The sequence below is a fragment of the Echinops telfairi genome, unplaced genomic scaffold (genome assembly GCF_000313985.2).
Source record: "Echinops telfairi isolate 266 unplaced genomic scaffold, ASM31398v2 ScPeMD7_2291;HRSCAF=2852, whole genome shotgun sequence".
Lineage (NCBI taxonomy): Eukaryota > Metazoa > Chordata > Mammalia > Afrosoricida > Tenrecidae > Echinops > Echinops telfairi.
The window spans coordinates 11,507,395-11,525,452 of record NW_022106189.1 but is presented as its reverse complement, the minus strand read 5'-3'; the positions used below and the strand labels follow the sequence as shown (position 1 = coordinate 11,525,452).

At 47.2% G+C, this 18,058-nt stretch overlaps 1 protein-coding gene across 2 annotated transcripts in view; it reads left to right on the top strand.

The window, feature by feature from the left end:
- ZNF423 (zinc finger protein 423) overlaps window positions 1-18,058 on the top strand; it is a 362,848-nt gene that overhangs the window by 51,688 nt on the left and 293,102 nt on the right. The window lies entirely within an intron of this gene.

Sequence of the window (18,058 nt, the reverse complement as noted above, 5' to 3'; positions counted from 1 at the left end):
AGCACAACCCAGGGCAGTGGCCTTCAGTTTATCCTTTTTAGAGATGGGGAGACTAAGGCCCCCTTGGTTCTTTGCAGATTCCCTCTGGTGCCTGTGGGACCCCTGAGTCCAGGCTGATGATCTGTTCTTCGTCCCAGGCTTCCTTTCTGTCCCCAGACACTAACAGTTGGTCCTTTCTTGGCTTCTAGAATCAATTTTGCTATTTCTTAAGTGAAGAACTGAGACTCAGAACAGGAGGTGCTAACACGGCATCTTCTCTATTTCTAGTCGTTCAGCACATCAATCCTTAGTAGATTGTGGCTCTAGCATGTTGTTATTGGGGGGCCTGCCCCAGTTGTGCCTTCTTGGAGTTATGTGTGTAACCCACAGACCCCCACCCCCAGCCATATCCCTGTGAGCTCTTACAGAGAGCCCTTTCCTGTCTCAGCTGCCACTACTTGCACGTTCGGAATAATATTCTGGGCTCTTCTTAACTTGAGGGGTCAGCTTCGAGGCATCTCGGCAATTTGTAATTCTTGAAAATTCTGTTTGGTGACATGAGTTAGCATTTAATAGACACCCTGCCACCTCCTCTCTCCCTATTGTGACAAGCTCCTGGCAGAATCCTTTTGAGACTCAGGGTAATTGCACCACGCTGCGAACAGGGAGACCACATAGCGCTCCAGTATGTCTCAGAGAATGCTCCCACAATAGACAGTTAGGTACGGGTTCGCTCGGCTTTCAGGTAATGATTTAAACTTAATATGACCTGTGATGAGGGAGCTCGTGATTATGGTCGGATGCAGTCTTTCAGTTTGGGCTTGCCTGCCATGCCTTCAGTGCCAACACAAATAATTCCTTCATAACAAGTGCCATTCAGATGATGTCTGCTGCTGACAGCTAATATAGAATTATTGCCCCTGAATGCATTTCTGTAATTACTTCCCAGAGATCTGTCTTTGTGTTAGAAGACATTTCACACTTTAGTAACATAAGTGTTTTGGGAGAGCATGAACAATAATTATGAACAATCTTTCTGTGAAAATAAACCTAAAAAAAATTATCAAAAGCTAATGTTAAAATTAGTTAGAGTCAGGGAGGAATTTCATTTGAATTTGATTCATGTATATTTATTCCAAGTATAATCACCTTTCTGGTATGGAAACATTTTTTTTTAAACAAAAGCAGTAATGATATGAGGAACTTGCTTTCTAATTTTTGAGCAATGCAGAAATGAAAAACTGATTAAAAGTGACACGTTGCTCAAACCTGAATAGAGATGTGTAATCTTGGCGCCCTGATAGGAGACATTTGCAGTAATGGAAAATGAAATGATTCACAGCGTGATCAATAAAAAATTAGCAGCATTTAATAAAAGGTTTCTGCTTCAAGTTGACTAAGGAACTTGGAGAGCAGTTTGAAATCTGAGTTAAGTGATGGTTTGAGGATGAGCCTGGGTGGGCCGAGTGAGGTGCGGGCTGTGTGAGAGGGCATATGGACCACGCAGGTATTGGTCATGGGCGAGGAAACAGGCCTGTGGGGTGGGTCTGAAAGTTTTTGCATCTACCCACTTGATCTTTGATCTGTGCCACAGGGCTCAGAACGAATTGTGTAGGAATGTGTCTCTTTGAGGAAACTGCTCTCCGGGGATAGCACCATCTCCATCTTAGTCCAATTCCCTGGGAAGGGTGATCCTGCTAAGGGACCTCTGAGGTCCCTCAAAGGGCAGGTGGAGAGTGTTGTGTTGCCTGAGCTGTTGGCTTTCTTCTGTAAGCTGCCTTAGGAATCCAGGTTTCTGGAGACTTCCTGTAATGCCTTACAGCCCACATGTGGGACTCCAAGCACCCTCTGGGGGATGGGAGGAAAATCAGCTGAAAGCCAGTCAACCGTAGCAAGTGGAGGAGGCTAAGCATCAGGGAGACCAACAAGGTCCCAGAAGAAGCCCACTGCTCAGAGGGGTCCTCGAAGGTGGGCTGGGGTGGCCACCCCTCCCTCTGAGGGGATGCTGGGAGGGGGGTGTGATCTGAGCCAGCTTCTTGGAAGCCAAGTGGGCTACCATTTGGTTTCTCCCTCAGTAACAACAACATGGTGAAAACGACCCCATCAGACACGCGCCCTTCTCTCCAGATGCTACTTCTGTATTCCCCAGAATGCAGCCTCGCTCCGGGCTGTCTCCATGCCTGGCGACTCGTTAATTTTTAAAAGCTTTATGCAGCCTATCTGCTGTGGCCGGAGGATGGATGAGCCAGGGTGTGGAGGGTCAATGGGATTGAGGAGCAGCTGGCTTCTGGTGCCCCATGGGAATCTGAGGGGCTGTCTCCGAGTGCCGAGGCCAGGGAATTCTTTTGCTGTTCTGTGTTTGCTTCTGCTTTTGTTTCCCCCTCTCATCCCTCCACAGAAGTACAGGTCCATGGCAGATTTGGGAAGGGCTTTCCTAGATTGTGTTCTCATGCATTCATTCAACTGATATTCATTGGGCATCAGCTGGGTACCAGGCTTTATGCTGGGTTCTGGGGAGTACGGGACAGGGGAGCAAAACTGGCACCCACCCTTCTCCTGCCTGAGGTTACGCACTGGTCCTGGGCCTAATCTGGTCCTCTACACAGAACACAGCAGACTGAGAGGAGAGCAGGAAAGAGAGGAGCCTCGAGAACAATTCTGGGGTCTAAGCTGTTGGAGAGGGTCTGGGAGACTGACTTGGGTAAGGGAAGATTCCTTAAGCCGAGACCTGACACAGGAACCCAAGGTCCCATAGGAATAGACTTGAAGTAGGTGAACTATTTTTTGATTTAAAAATTTTTTATATTGAAAAATAGGTGGCAGTTTGAAGGCTTATGGAACAAATCCGTTTTCCATTCAATCATTCACACTCACTTTGTCCCATCTCATGAGTTGCAAATCCCGCAGTGTAACATCATGTACCCCCCTGCATCCTTGTCCATTCGTCCTGGTTTCCATGTCTCCTCCTTGCCTTTCCCTTCGTGCCTTCTGAGTTTTGTTTGTGAGCTAATGCTGCCCTTTTACTCTCAGATGGTTGATTGTTTTAACGGAGTGTGCACCTCCCTGGTGTTATTGTCTATTGCCTGAACCTGTCTATTGTTTGGCTGAAAATTGATTCCAGGGTGTGAGTTTGGTTCGCTGAAGGGTGACAGAGGGTCTGAAATTAAACTCGGGCTCCTACCTGTATCTATGTGATCAGTAAGCCTGGTCATTTTTTTAATTGAGATTTTAGGTTTTGTTTCCACACTTTTCTCCCACTCTGTCTAAGACCTTGCGATGCGATCCCTGTCAGGGCAGGTGATAGTAGTAGCTGAGCTTAGGTCTCAGGGTTGTGCGCACTGAGGTTCCGAGGTCCTTCATTCGTGCTACTATTGATCCTGTGGGTCCTTGTTTTTCTTTACTGTGCATGAGGAAAGACCAGTAGTTAGGCCTCAGATAGCTGCTTATAAGCTTTTAAGATCTTAGTGGATGAAGTGGATTAACTTTTGTAAACTTTTAAGTTTATAGTGAAAATCTATGTTGATGCACGGCTGTGTGTATAAAGCAGACAGAACTGAGCCAGCAGGGGTACTGCCTTCCAAACGGCTGCTCCACCAGCCAGGCCATCATTTATAGATGGAGCACGAGGTCTGGGTGGGTCTGGCTTGGCCGACCCCACAGCAACAGCAGCAAGGTCTTGGGGCTCAAGCGCGACCCCCCTACTCACACATCCTCAGTGTTTATCTTTGACCCTAATCTGGCCATTGGCTCTGTCTTTAGTGGTACAGGCCCCTATGCTCATCATAGCCCCTTTCCCTCAGCCCCCACAAAGTGATGGTTTGTGGCTCTGCTACTAAGAGTGGGATTTATGCAGGCCTCTAGGCTGCTGCCAACCATCCTCCCACTCTGTCCCTGCACCTGCACCTTTTCCTTCTCCTTCCAGGTGGCTGTCAAAGAAGGAGCGTGACAGTCCAGGGAGGGCAAGAATGGCCATAGGCCTAGAAGGTCACAAAAGGGGACTGGCGTGTGCCATGTTTGTGCTCGCGGCAAGATCAGGTTTTTATGACTGAGACTTGGAGGAAGAACACTGTTAATTACTTGCTGGAAAAAAAGAATTTCTTCTTATTTTGAATGGCGGCCTTGTGACTGCTTTTTCTGCCTCCTCCTCACTCCTCCTCCCTCCAAGGTGCCTCCCTCCCTCCCTCCCTCCCAACACCTTTTTGCTCTACACCTGTATTTATCAGAGACGGAGTGGGCTCCAGGCATGCTAGCGGAGGGGAAGCTTTGTCTCTGTGAGTTGCCACTGCACTTGCACCGCCCTGGGAGATAGGGTTGTGTATCCATCCAGCAGTATTGACAAGACATGTGTGCACAGCACAAAAAAGTCTGGTTGGTACAAACAGTGTGCTTGACTACTAGCTTAAAGACGGGGCAGTTTGAACCCACGCAGAGGTATTGTAGAGGAAAGCCCTATTGGTCTGCTTCTGTAAAGATTACAACCAAGAACAGTCCGTGGAGTAGATGTAACACCCAGCGTTGCCAAGAGCTGAGTTGGGGTTGGAATTGGCCTGCAAATGCCGACCTGAGTCCTGACTCCCCAGGTGGGCAGGGAACTGTACTGTGTTCTCTGGTGCACCTGTAGCACCTAAAATGGTCTCTGGCACGTAGTAGGTGCACTTAGATGTGGAGGGAAAAGGAGCAGGGCGGGTGATGGGAAAGAGTTGGCTCAGATCTGACTACAGTCTTTGGCTCAGATCTGACTACAGTCAGCTTAGAGCTGAGGTCATCTTGGGGTGCCACCCATAGGAACTTCCGCAAGCTGAACAAAAAATGTGGTGGTATCCTCATTTTATAGGAAAGGAAACTGAGGCTCAGAAGTGTAATCTCCATCCCTGCCTGGCTCACTTCCCTGTCTGGCGAGGAGCTCATTGCTACCCTGGGATGAAGAGGGCTGGGTTGGCCCATGGCAAAGGCCTTCACCGTTTGTCCCCCAAGTACAGCGAGCCCTCCACGGTACATTGTCTGGCTCACTCTGTGTTTCCTAAAACTTGAAGCCAACATTGACCAATCCAAATTTTACGTGAAAACATGAATTTCTACTTAAAAAAGACAAACGCAAAAGCAAGAACCTGGTCTCGTGGGGTCTTGCTTTGTTATATGGTGACCATTAGAGGCTTTGAGCAGGGCTACCCCTTGGGGGTGGTGTATCCCCTGTATTTACTGCATCTTCAACTCACTGTCCTTATTTGTGTAACTGGAGTTGCATGCTCTGGACCATTCATTATCTGGGTGACAGAGTGGATTCATCCAAGCTTTACTGAGTTTCCCTCTGTCAATAGGTCTGATGGTCACACACCTTTTGCTGGGCCATGGGGGCCATGGGAATAAAGGATGTGAATAAATCAAAAGGTCTGGTATGAAAGAAGTGTTTGTTCTCATGCGGCTATTTGTTTTGCTCTCTGGTTGTAGAATTCCTGCAATGGAAGGGGCATTCTGTGGGTGGGCCTGAGAACAGGGGATCCCTGCGCCCAGTCTTGAACCTGCAGCAGTGATGGAGCATCCCAGGGAGGCTTGTGTGCGTGGCCCAGGTGTGGCTCAGCGTCTCGGACTGACCTGGGCTTGAAATTCTGTGCACAGAACCACCAGCCCTGGTGGGAGCTATGGGGGAGGAGGGGTGATTGGCAGCAGGTGCCCTCAGACAGCAGCCATGGAGAGGTTGCTTCCTTATTTAAGAAGCAAAACTAGGACAGCTAAGTGCGTGTTAAAATGTTTGCCTACAGCTCTGCTGCCAAGAGGGCCCTTTCCGCGGAGTGCTCACGGTGCATCGCAAATACTGTGAACCCGAAGATAAATAATGGCTGCCTTCTGGAATTTGTAGTCAGTAATGGATGGATTGGCGTTGGAGGGCTTCTTGCCTGGCCCTCGGGCATCTGGCCTTGCCAACCCCAGCAGTTGACCTTTCCCTGCTCACCAGCCCAGGAGTGTATTCACAGACACTCTTCCTTCAGTATCAGGACCAAACCAAATCAGGACAGGGTTGAACTGCCCCTCTGGATTTCTAAGGCTGGACATTTTTTGTTAAGACTGTACATCTGAATAGGAATAGAAGACTTCATCTTTCTCGCCCAGCGCAGCTGGTGCTTTAGAACCGCGGACCTTGTGATTAGCAGCCAATGTGTAACCCACTATGCTCACTGGGCCCAGCAAATGCCACCTGGAGGCTGGACTCCGGGTTTGACTTTGTCCTGGCTCAGCCGGTGTTTCCTCCCACCTGTGCTCTTGGGGACGGGCGGCTAGTGAACACATTAGGAGGAATTTCTTTGCTGTTAGAAAAGAGCATGCATTTTCTATGAACAGAATGTGTTGCTCCGGGGTAAACCCTCTAGAAATAGTAAACACCTCTCTTCTATCAGAGGACATCCCCTCCTGTAGGATTGAGCAACGAGAAAGGAGCTTGGGAGCGGTGTGTGAAAAGGGGGCTGTGGACTGCACATTCTTTGCCCTGGTCTTCAATTAACATAGCACCTGCCCTGACAGCCGCTACCCGGGAGAGGACGTCCTGAGTGCTTTGTCCAGGGAGGAGAGGAGGCCAGGACTTGAGCCCAGGCTTTTTTCGCTTGGTCTAGTGGACTCTTTGGAACGCCCTCCAAGGGGTCATGTCCCCTGCTAGCCCTCGACCTTCTCCATCCTCTTGACAGAGCACTCCTAATGGGGAGGTGTTTCCAACTCCTGTCTGTGTTATGATGCTGCCGGAGTAATAGAAATCAGTAATAGTAACTGCTGTTTTCTAAGGTTTTATTTTGGGCAAGGTGTCAGGTGTTGTCAATATTGCCTCACTAAAATAAGCTAATGTAAGTAGCTTAAACCTGAGCCCATTGACTCATTTTAGAGTCAAAGCAGCCCTATAGAGGGTGTCCAAGGCTTTAAACCTTTAAAAAAAGCAGACTGCCTCATCTTTCTCTTTTAGAGTAACCGGTAGGTTTGAACCACCAACCTTGTAGTTGGCAGCCTAGTACTTAACTACCAGTGCCATCAGGGCTCCTGATTTGGTCAGCTACTACGTGGCGGAATGTAGAAAGAGTGACTCCCAAGTCTGTTCTGCCCCTGTCATTCCCCAGCCATGGGAATCCAACTGTCCTCTACTTATGTGTGTGGTGATTTACTTCAAACAAACATCCAATTACCTCGCAGTTGATTCTGATTCATGACAACGCCATACTGTCACAGGAGGGCTGTGCTCTATAGGATTTTCAGTGACTTGTTTTTTCAGAACTAGATCTCCAGTCCTTTCTTCCAAGGCACCTCTGGATGGATTCAAAATGCCAGACTTTCATTGCTTGTGGAAGGCTTAACTGTCTTGGCCACTCAGGGCCTGGGCATGTCTAGCACTCTTGTCTGGGTTCTGTTTTCATGGATGTGCACGGAGAGGTCTCCTGTCAAGTCCAAATTGGGAGGAGAAATGTGAAATGGGAACCCTTCTTGCCCGAACTCACTACCTCTCCCAAGTTCCTTCCCTGCTGTCACCTGGCATGGTTTATAGCACCCTTACTTTTTTTACTCCACTGTCACTCCTCCATGGCACCCTTCCTGCACCTCTCTGCCCACATCCTCCCTTCCTGCTTGCTCTGATGCCTGATGCCTGTCTTTTCATGGCCCCTTGGGCCTCATTGGCTCTTGTGTTCTCTCCACTCAGTGTCTACCTGTGTGCACAAACGTCTTGAATCAAGCACCACACGATCTTGTGAGCTTCACTTCCACCTGTGAGGCAAGGGACAAAAGAAAAAAAAGCAAATCAATTACTGTTGAATCAATTGCCCGAGGTTTATCGACACGACGAGTGTCAGAGTTGAGGTAGTTAGTTGATTGTGCCAACCTGGCCGATAAACACATGTGGGGTTAATTGAAGGGCGGAGGGATAAATGGCTCAGTGAGCCTCACCTTTCTAGTTCTCCGGTCTCTTGCTTTTTGATGGTCGGACCAGGGTGCAGCTGCCTTAGCCAGTTCCCTGCTTCAGCTGGCAAGGCTCACTTCCTGTAAGACATCCCTGAGAAGCCACATGAACCTACCCTGATGCAGCCCTGGGTGCTGGAGCAGCCGTGCGGAGACCCTGCCAGTGTTGAGATGGTTACACATTCACTGACTCGGCTTTCCTCCTGCAGTTGGCGTCATTGAGTCTGTTTTGTGAGATGGAGGAGGACTTGTGGATTGGTGTTGGACATATGGGTTAATGTTGGACTTGTAGGCTTGGGCAGCACTGGGTTGGGATGTTTTCTTGATGCACACTTAACTTTTATATAAAACTCTCTCTTATATGTGAGTTTCTGTGGATTTGTTTCTCCTTGGGGTTGTCTTGCAGGAAGGCAGCCTTGTAAGCTGAAGCAGGCAACTTGCTAACACAAGAGTACAACTGTGCTGTGTAGGGTTTTCATGGCTCTGACCTTTTGGTAGTCGATTGCTAGACCTGTCTTTCAAGGTGCCTCTGGGTAGGTTTGAACTGTTAATCTTTTTGTTAGTAGTTGAACACTTAACTGTTTGGTGACCTTTCACTGCCATTCAGTCAAATGGGATATATGTTGAACTGCTAAACCTCAAGGTCAGCAGTTTGAAACCGCCAGCTACTCTGCAGGAGAAAAATGAGGCTTTTTACTCCTGTACAAATGTACAGTTTTGGAAACCCACAGAGGCAGTTCTCTGTCTTACAGGGTTTCTATGATGAATTTTTATGACCAGGGTCCTTCCTTACCTGTAAGGAATCAAGAGTCTCGGGTGGAAGGAGCAACTTACTCAGAGTAAAACTCATAGGGGTAGGGTGGGGTGGGGCAGACTGAGGCCACCCACCTTGGTCCTTGCGATAGGCATTTATCAGCTCTACTACTTTGTTGCTCCCTCATTAACCTACCCCATGTTTTTACTGTGTCAGGCTTTGTTTGGCCTTTGAGACCACTAAGGTGCATGGGGCCTGAGAGTACCTGTCATGTACAAATCGGCATGGTAAGCACATAGCAGTCACTCACTAAATATTTGTGGGGTGAATACAAGAAAGATGTGGGTGCATGCGATTCCTGGCATGTTCTCTTTCTCAAGGGTGTGGGGGTTGCTCCTGGCCCCCTGCCTTCCCTGGGCAAGTACCCAGTCCCAGGGTCACAGAGGTGGCACCTGGGAGGTTTCCAGGGTGTTCAGCTGATTTCCATTGGACCCTCAGGAAGGAGAGCCAGCCTTCTAAGTGAGATTCGCTGACTGTAGCGCGGGCTGTGCACCAGGCACAGGGAGTTGGGCTGAGAGGGAAGTGATGCTCACTGGTGGTCCTGGCTGAGCCGTTCCTCACTCGACCCTTGAGTGGGGGTGAGGCCCCCAAAGCCTGACTCATTAGCTTAAGAAACTTGCTGAGAAGGTAGGAAATGCCCTGTTCTTGGGACAGCATGGTCCCCGGGCCTCCCCTTGCCCCCTTTCTCCCTTTCTCCTGGCACTGTCTCTTCACTGTTTCTCCAGCCAGCTGCCTCTGCCCAACCCTGTCCTAGGCATTCCCTCTTTGCCTTTCCAGGCAGTGGGTGAGAGTGGGGATCTGGAATCCAAACACTGGGTTTGAATTCAGGTTCAGGCCTTCCTTATGGACATGCATCTCTCTGAAACTTGGTTTCCCCGACTGGAAAGTGGGTATATCAATAATACTATTACATAGGGCTAACTTGAGGGTGACAATTGGGTGATGTAAGTCAGTGGTGGTATTGGTGCTTAAATGGTGGTTGGCATCACCTCAGGGGAGGCTGGGACACCTCCTACTCTCTCTGCTGCCCTCTCCCTCAAGAATGTAGTGCCATTTGTCTTCCCAAGCATCTCATGCCACACACCTCTTTCTCCAGGCACCTGCTGTCTTCTTTAATTTTATGATCGGAATGAAAGCGTTCTGGCAAGGGCAGTGGATGGCTGGGTCTGCTAGACCTGGGGTGGGGGAAATACCCTATTTCATAGTGAAAAATGAAGTGAAAAATTTTATTGCTATCTCTTTTCTCATAGAAGCTGTCCCATACCCTATCTTAAGCGTATGGATTCTGAGATGACAGTGGGTATAGTTGGGTACAGAAGGAGAGCGATTTCTGGTTATTACTGTGTAACAAACCATCCTAAAGCTTAATGGTATGAAACTACGAGTTATTAACATTTCTCATGGTTCGAGGGATTCTGAATGAGCTCAGCGTGTGGTTGCGACTGCTGTCATCTGCAAACTCATCTGGAGTGGATGACCAGCATGGGTCACTCTCATGACTGGCAGTTGGGGGTGCTAGTGGTTAGGGCCTTACCTGGGATAGGTAGCTATACATGGTTTCTTCGTGTAATTTGGGCTACTAGTACATTCGTTGGATTTCAAGGGAGAGAATCCCAAGAGACAAAGAGACCCAGATGGAAGCTATGAACTTCTTCTGATCCAGATTCAGAAGCCCAAGAGCATCGTTCTTACAGAATTCTTTTGGTCAAGTGTGTCATCAAGCCAGCCAACCCAGTTAGGAACGGGCAGGGAATTAGGCACTATTCTGGATTGAGTTTTGCCCCTCAGAGAGGTTATTGACACTTAACTCGCTGGTATATGTCTACATGACCGTGTTTGGAAATAACCTTTGAAGTTGTTATCAGTTAGATGAACCTGTGGTCAGACTGGAATAGATGGTTCTCAGTGCTATTTGACTGGTATACTTAGAACCCCCCAAAGAACCAACACAGCAACCCTAGTCTCAGACCCCCGCCTCCAGACTGTGAGAAAATACACTTCTTTCTTAAGTTGTTGTTAGGTACCATCCAGTTTATTCTGCTTAATAGCAGACCTATGTACTACAGAATGAAACATTGCCTAAGTCTGCACCATCCTGACAATGGTTATGGTTGAGTGTATCTTTGCGGCCATTTTGCCAGTCCATCTTTCCATCTTAGTGAAGGGCTTCCTCTTTTTTTGCTGACCCTCTGCATTGTCATGCTTGCATGCAGGATGTTCTTGTCCACAAACTTGTCCCTCTGATAACATGCCCAAAATACCTGAGATCAAGAATTGCCTTCCTCACTTCTAAGGAGCACTTTTAAACGGAAAGAGCATTTTATTGGAGGATCTTACAGCTCCTATAGCAATCCATATACCAATTGTATCAAGCATATTTGTACCTATGTTGTCATCATTTTCTAAGCATTTACTTTCTGTTGAGTCCTTAGTATGAGCTCCTCTTTTTCCCTACCGCCCCCCTCGTCACCCCTTGATAAATGATTGTTATTCTCATATCTTACACTGACCGCTGTCTCCCTTTCCCCATGGTTTCTGTTGTTCCTCCTTCTGTGGGGTGGGGGATGGTTATGTGTCGATTATTGGGATCAGTTCCCTCTCCCTCCTCTCCTCACCTTCCCCCTACCTTGGTATCACTGCCCCCATTCTTGTTCCTGGATTCTGTGTGTCTTGAATTCTTAACTCTTATCTGTACTTGTGCACATGTTCCGGTCTACCCTGCAGTGAAAGGCAGGACTGGGCTCATGATAGTGGGGCTTGTGGAAGCCTCAAGGAGCCAGAGGAATATTGTGTGTTTCATTGGTGGTATACTGCGGCCTGGTTGACTCATCCCTTCATTGTGACTCTTCTGTGTGGGGATATACCATTCTCTACAGATAGTTTGGGGGTCTCTGCTCTGACCCCCCCCTCGTTCTCAATATGTTGTGTTATTTGTTCTGGGTCTTCTGATGCCTGCTACCTGATCCCCTCGACACTTCATTACACAGGCTGGTGTGCTTTTTCCATGTGGGCTTGGTGCTTCTCTGCTTCTCTGCTAGATGGCCACTTGTTTAACTTCAAGCCTAAGGAGCAGTTTGGCTATATTTCCTCCAAGACAGATTTATTTTTCTTTCAGTCCATAGTACTTTCAATATTCTTATCCAGCACCATAATTAAAATGAATCCCTTCTTCTCTGGTCTTCCTTATTCAATGTCAAGTTTTCACATGCGCATGAGGCCATTGAAAATAACATGGTTTGGGTTAGGTGTACCTTAGACCTCACAGCGACATCTTTGCTCTTTAATCCTTTAAAAAGAGGTCTTTTGCAAGAGATTTTCCTGGTGCAAACCACCTTTGCTTCTCTAAGTACGGGTTGTGGATCTAAGTAAAACGAAATCCTTGACAACCCCTGGCTTTTTCAGTTTTTCCATGATGTCCACGGCTCTAGTTTTGAGGATTTTGTTTTGTTTACATTGAGTTGTAATTCAAATAGAAGGACAGTCTTTGATCTAAATCAGCAAGTGCTTCGAGGCTGTGTTATCTGCATATTGAATGAACCTTTGTCTAATGCTGATGCCACATTCTTTTTTATGTGGTCTCACGCGTCAGATCATTTGCTTAGTCTACAGATTGACTATCATGAACGCTGTTCTTGTCTGATTTTAAGCCAGGCAGCATTCCCTTGTTTTGTTCAGGCAACTGTCTTTTTATCTGTAGATAGGTATCCTTTTAAGACAATTTAGTGGTCTGGAATTCCTATTCTTCTCCATGTTACCAATGGTTTGTTTTGACCCACATAGTCAAATGCGTTTACATAGTCAATGAAACACAAACATCTTTTTTGATATTTTGTGTTTTCAGCCAAGTTCTATTTGACCGCATCAGTGCTACTCCTCATTTACAGGCTTTTCTGAATCCAGTTTAAATTTCTGGCAGCCCCCTGTCAGGGTCACACATTTTAAAACGTTCTTCCGCAAAATCTTACTTGCATGCGACACTAGTGATAGTATTGTTCAATAATGTCCACATTCTGCTGGCTCACCTTTCTTTGGAATGGGCACAAATATGGAGTTTCTCCTTTCATTTGGCCAACTAGCTGTCGTCCCATTCTTTCTGGTCTAGACCATGAGCGCTTCCAGTTTGTGCTCTGTTTGTTGGGACATTTCATTTAGCATTTTCGTCAATTCCCGGAGCCTTGTGTTTCATGAGTGGACTTCTTCAGTTCCTGATCGCATGTTACCTTTTGACATGGTCGAACAAATGTGTGGTAGTCTGTTCTTACAAGCCACCTAAGAAGTGGGATTTTATTGAAGCAGCCCTAGGAAACTCAGGCCCCTCTTCCTTTCCTATTTTGCTGAGTGTTTTTATCAGGAATGAGTGCTGGAGATTATCAAATATCTGTCCCCCCTGAATCTATTGATATGACCATGTGATTCTTATCCTTTGTTTGGTTTATGTGGTGAATTGCATTAATTTGCTCTCTAATGTTGACTCATTTCTATGTGCTTGGTATGCATCCCATTTAATCATCTGTATTGTTTTTTGGTATATTTGTTGGATCCTATTGGCCAGTATTTTGTTGAAGATTTTTGCGTTTGTATTCATGAGGCTTAGTGGATATCTCTTTTCTGGATGAGTCTCACTATGGAACTCACTATGGATGAGTTCCACTATGGGATGGACGATACGGTCATGCTTATCTTTCTAGACAAATAAACCCACACCAGTATGGCTGCACATGTGCCAACTGCCCTGAAGAAAGGGAAGGGGGTCATGGAGACAGAATAATGGCAACCTGGCGGCATTGGTAGTTGGCTCGGTGGTAGTATTCTCACTTCTCAGGTGGCAGAGGCAGAATAACTTCCCAGTATGTGCTCCTCTTACGTAGCCACCACCCATCTGCCAGGGGACGCTTGTGTGTTGCTCTGTTGCCGAACAGGGTTCAGCAGCCCTTCCAGGCCAAAGCAGCCAAGGAGAAAAGCCTAGTGGTAGTGGTCAGATGTGTAACTGATCATGGGGAGGGTGCAGGACCAGTCTGTGTTTAGGTCTGTTGTGAGTTGGGGTCACCATAAGTTGAAGGCCATCTTGACAAGAGTTAGAACAGAGTGACCTTGGGGCTGGGGCTTGCAGATAAGCCTTATTGCTGAGTGAAGAGTTACTGGTGAGTGAAGTCCTTGGCAGAATAAACTGGGCAGTTAAAGGGGTTGAAAGAAGGCCCCTGTGGCTGAAGTGTTCAGTGAGGCCAGCAGAGACCTTGCTGGACCTTCTGGGCCCTACAGGTCATCTTGGAGTGGTTAGAAGCTCCTCAGTGCCACCTTTTTTTCAATGGGAGAAAGACAAGGCTTTCGACTCCTGTAAAGAGTTACAGTCTTGGAAACCCACAGAGGTAGTTCTGTTCTGCCCTTATAAGGTCACTACGAATCAGAAGCATCTCGATGGCAGGGTTGGGAGTGTTCTGGGGAAACCCTGGGGTATCGTGGTCAAGAGTCAGATTTGGAGTCAGACTTAATTGTGCTCCACACTCAGCCCCGGCACTTCATCACCTCCTGGTCCTCTTTCTCCCCTGGAGAATGGGGGTAAGACAGTGCCCCCATTACAAGGCTGGCTGCGGGAGGCTATGCGTGCAAGGTGTTCAGAATGTGCCCAGCCTACAGCAGGCAATCAGTAGCCGCTAGCTGCTCTTGGTGGGTGCCTGTGCACAGGGAAGAGGCATGCGGACTGCAATAAAAACCTTGCTCTGAGTGTCGGGTGGAGCTCAGGGTAGATTCGGGATGTAGGGAGCTTTGCCACCTGGCTAGAGAAGCGAATCCAGTTTCCCATCCATGCATGTGGTCTCAAGAGAGAGGGCTGGCCCCCATTTGGAACAGTGTAGCTTGGGCCTTCGCTGGGCAAGCTCAGTTCCAAGCCGCTCCAACCAGCCCCAGGAGGACTGGGGTGGGGTTGGAGGGAAAGGAGCTAATTCCCATTCTGGGAAATCGCTTCCAGCCCCTGGAGGTCTCTACTGAAGACGTGAGCTCACTGTCTTCCACTCAGCTGCTGACTTTGCTTTGTGAGCCCCAGCGGGTCACCTGCAGTTCAGGCCCAGGCCACACAAGGGTGCCAGGCGGACCCCGTGTTGGAAATACGTGGCAGCATTTGGGACGAGAACTGGGACAGGGCTAGATGTGCTCTCCCTGTCTCTTGGCTCTGGCTCCTCACCATTTACTAAGGCCACTTCCACCATAGGTGGGGGACCAGCAGGGCCCTTGAGCTGGACACAGGTGAGACTGAGGACAGGAAGGGTCATCTCTGATTAGATGGATTAAAGTTAAGAGATTAGGGAAGAGGAGCCCCCAGATAGTGTTCCAGAGGGGACTGGTATCCCTCGGGCTTTCTCCCTCCTGGACTAGAGCACTTAGAGGAAGGCATGGTGTATAACACCAGAACAAAACCCAGATGTCTTAGAGTTGTCAGTATGATTGTGTTTCATGGGGTGGTCAAAGGTTGTTTTTGGAAGTACAGTGAACCCTCGCCACTTCGCGCTTCGACTTCCGCGGCTTCACTCTATCACGGTTTTTGCGTAACAGCACCCACTGCCTACACCCGCTCCTTCAGAGGAAAAAGATGGCGACCCACCTGTAGAGTACATCCCTTAAGTCATTTCATAGGCTATTGATTACAGTATTTGTAAGAACTATGTATAATAATACTGTATGTGAAATATGTAATATTGTAAACTAGATGCCATAAATAATATAATAAATAATAAATGATAATTGTAACGTCTAAAATGTTTTACTGTATTTTCCCTTTTTTGTTTAATAAATTGGGTCATACGAGTGTAATGGTGACTAAAGGGTGTTTTTTCATGTCCTCTATGCTCTAACTACGAAAATATTTGATTTACAAATAAGGACTCCTACTTCGCGGAATTTCATTTATCACGGTAGGGTCTAGAACCGATTAACCGCGATAAACGAGGGTTCGCTGTAGGTCGCCAGACCTTTTTGTTGTTACTCATGGCGGGGCTCAAGCTTTCAACTAACAAAAGTGCTTTAGTGGATGCCAACACCGGACCCTGGAGGTTCAATTCCTTGCATAGTTTGGGTGAGTAGAGTGTTCTTATCTACCAAAGGGAAATTGATACCATTTGCTCTAACTTTGGTACCTGTTGAGAGGTTTGAATCCTTCTGGGCATGGAAATGGCTGGTCAAAAGGTAAAGTTGGGACAGGAACCTTCGTCCTGCTTCCTATCCCAACTGACGGGCTCCTGTCTTAGAGATCAGAATTCTGTTGAAATGATAGCGTGCACTAGGGGACAAAGTTCTTCTCCTCCAAACATCTGGCTTTGAAGTCTCCATCTGACTCACCTTCCTGTGGGTCAGGTGGGCTGCCCAAGCCAGAGCCCCGTGACCCGCCAAAGGTAAAGTCCCTGCCTTTTCCTGACTTGAGCTTTCAGCCCTCTCCCCCACTTCTGTGCAGCTACCCTGCCTCCCCATTAGTTGGCAGTGGCAGGGAAGGGACAGTTTCTTAAAACAGAGTATGCGCTTGGATGACTCCATGGGTTTTTGACTTACAAAAACCTGAGAATTGACATTCTGATTTGTCTACTCCAAGTCAACAGGATGTACCAGATTTGAAGAGATCAGATGCATTGTAACGTTGTGGTTCTAGTTGTAGATTAGATAAGCTGTTAGAGAAAGTACTGCCAAGTAAATATGGTTAAAAAAATAGGGGAATAATTTGAATATGTCTATTAAATTGTGTGGTAAGTAAAGTAGCATAAGCATAGTGCTGAATGTAACTTATTTTCTAGAGAGTCCAGCAAGTAAATAAAGTCAGAATTAGGTCCTCTTCCTTCCCTTACAGAACTTTTTTTTTAATGGAGGAAGGTGTAAACTAGGAATTTCAGAGATGGACGCTTGACTGGTTGTGGGATGAATTATAATATTGAAGGCTCCAAATGATAGTCCTCATTTCTTTGCTTTCTATTTCTTGCATTGCCACAGCAGCAGGTCAGTTTTCCCGAGATAAATACGATACCTGGCCCTTAATGGGATTTTTGTATTGCCAGGAGTTGGCGTGTTCAGATAATAAAAGAACCTAAAAATTGTACATCCTCTAATTGGTAAGAAGAGAGATGTTTTGATGGGCCACAAATGGAAACATTGATTTTTACTGCCTCCGTGCACTTCTAAGCAGCGTGTCATGCACATTCCCCGCTAAGGAGGGCAGCTGCTGGTTTTCCGATGAGCTGATTTGTGCGCCTTGGTTCTTGATGTTGGATGCTTGGAAGCGCATGTTCTGGGCGGCAGGGAGAAATAGAGCCCTTATAACAAATCTCTCTCTTTAAATTGGAATATTTATACAACTGTGGTTTCTACCTTGAATCGAATGCATTCTTAGTTTTATTTGTCTCTTTCTTGCTTTGGGGACCAATCCCGGGGGGTTTAAAGTTGTGTGTAGATACCTATTTCTTTAACTGTGATTTTATGTAACACATTTTGCGTACATAAGTATGTTTGCATAAACATCTTTGTATGTATTAGAGCTCTCTGTCTTTGATGTAAACGGTGATGCTGATTTCTGAACTGGTAGATGCATTTTACCGAGACAGACTGTAGGAAAACACATGAGCACCTTGATTGGCAGCCCCTGCATTTCTGTAATTAGTGGGCGAGTTTAGTTCACTGAGGTTCTTTAAGACGTTGGTGATTACCCTGCTTTCTCATTTCCTATTTTTCGCTCTTTGTTTTACAAGTTCTTTGTGTGTCCTGTGCGTCTCTAAGATTGAGCCTAGACTCGATTTCCCACGCATGCGTGAGAAAGGGTGCAAGGCCGGGACTCCGGAGCTGCAGAGCAGCCCTGGCAGCGTGTGGGCTCCCTGTGCTCCCTAACTGGGTGCCAGCCGCTGCATCTGGCCTCCTCCGTGGACAGGGTGCTGGACCACCTCACCCTTTGAACTCCTCTTTTGAACCCTTTCAACATTAAAATGTACAAAAGCCCATTTGTGACCTGGGGCCCTGCCCATGTGACTGTGTTTTAGAAACATGAAGAGGGCTCCATAGACACAAGGCCTCGTGACCAGTGCACACTATAGAGCAGGGTTTACAGAAGCTAATCCAACGGTCCCAGGTTGATTCTCAATTTCTAGACTGACACCAGGTTACCAGTGAGGACTTGGATACATTTTATGCTTGTGGTTTGACTACCCATGGTCCTTTGAAAGTACATGTGCTTCCTTTTTTTTTTTAATCAATTTATTGGGGCTCATACAACTCATCACAATACATAGATCAATTGTGTAAAGCAAATCTATACATTTGTTACCCTCATTATTCCCAAAATTCGCTTGCCTCTTGGGTTCCCGGAATCCG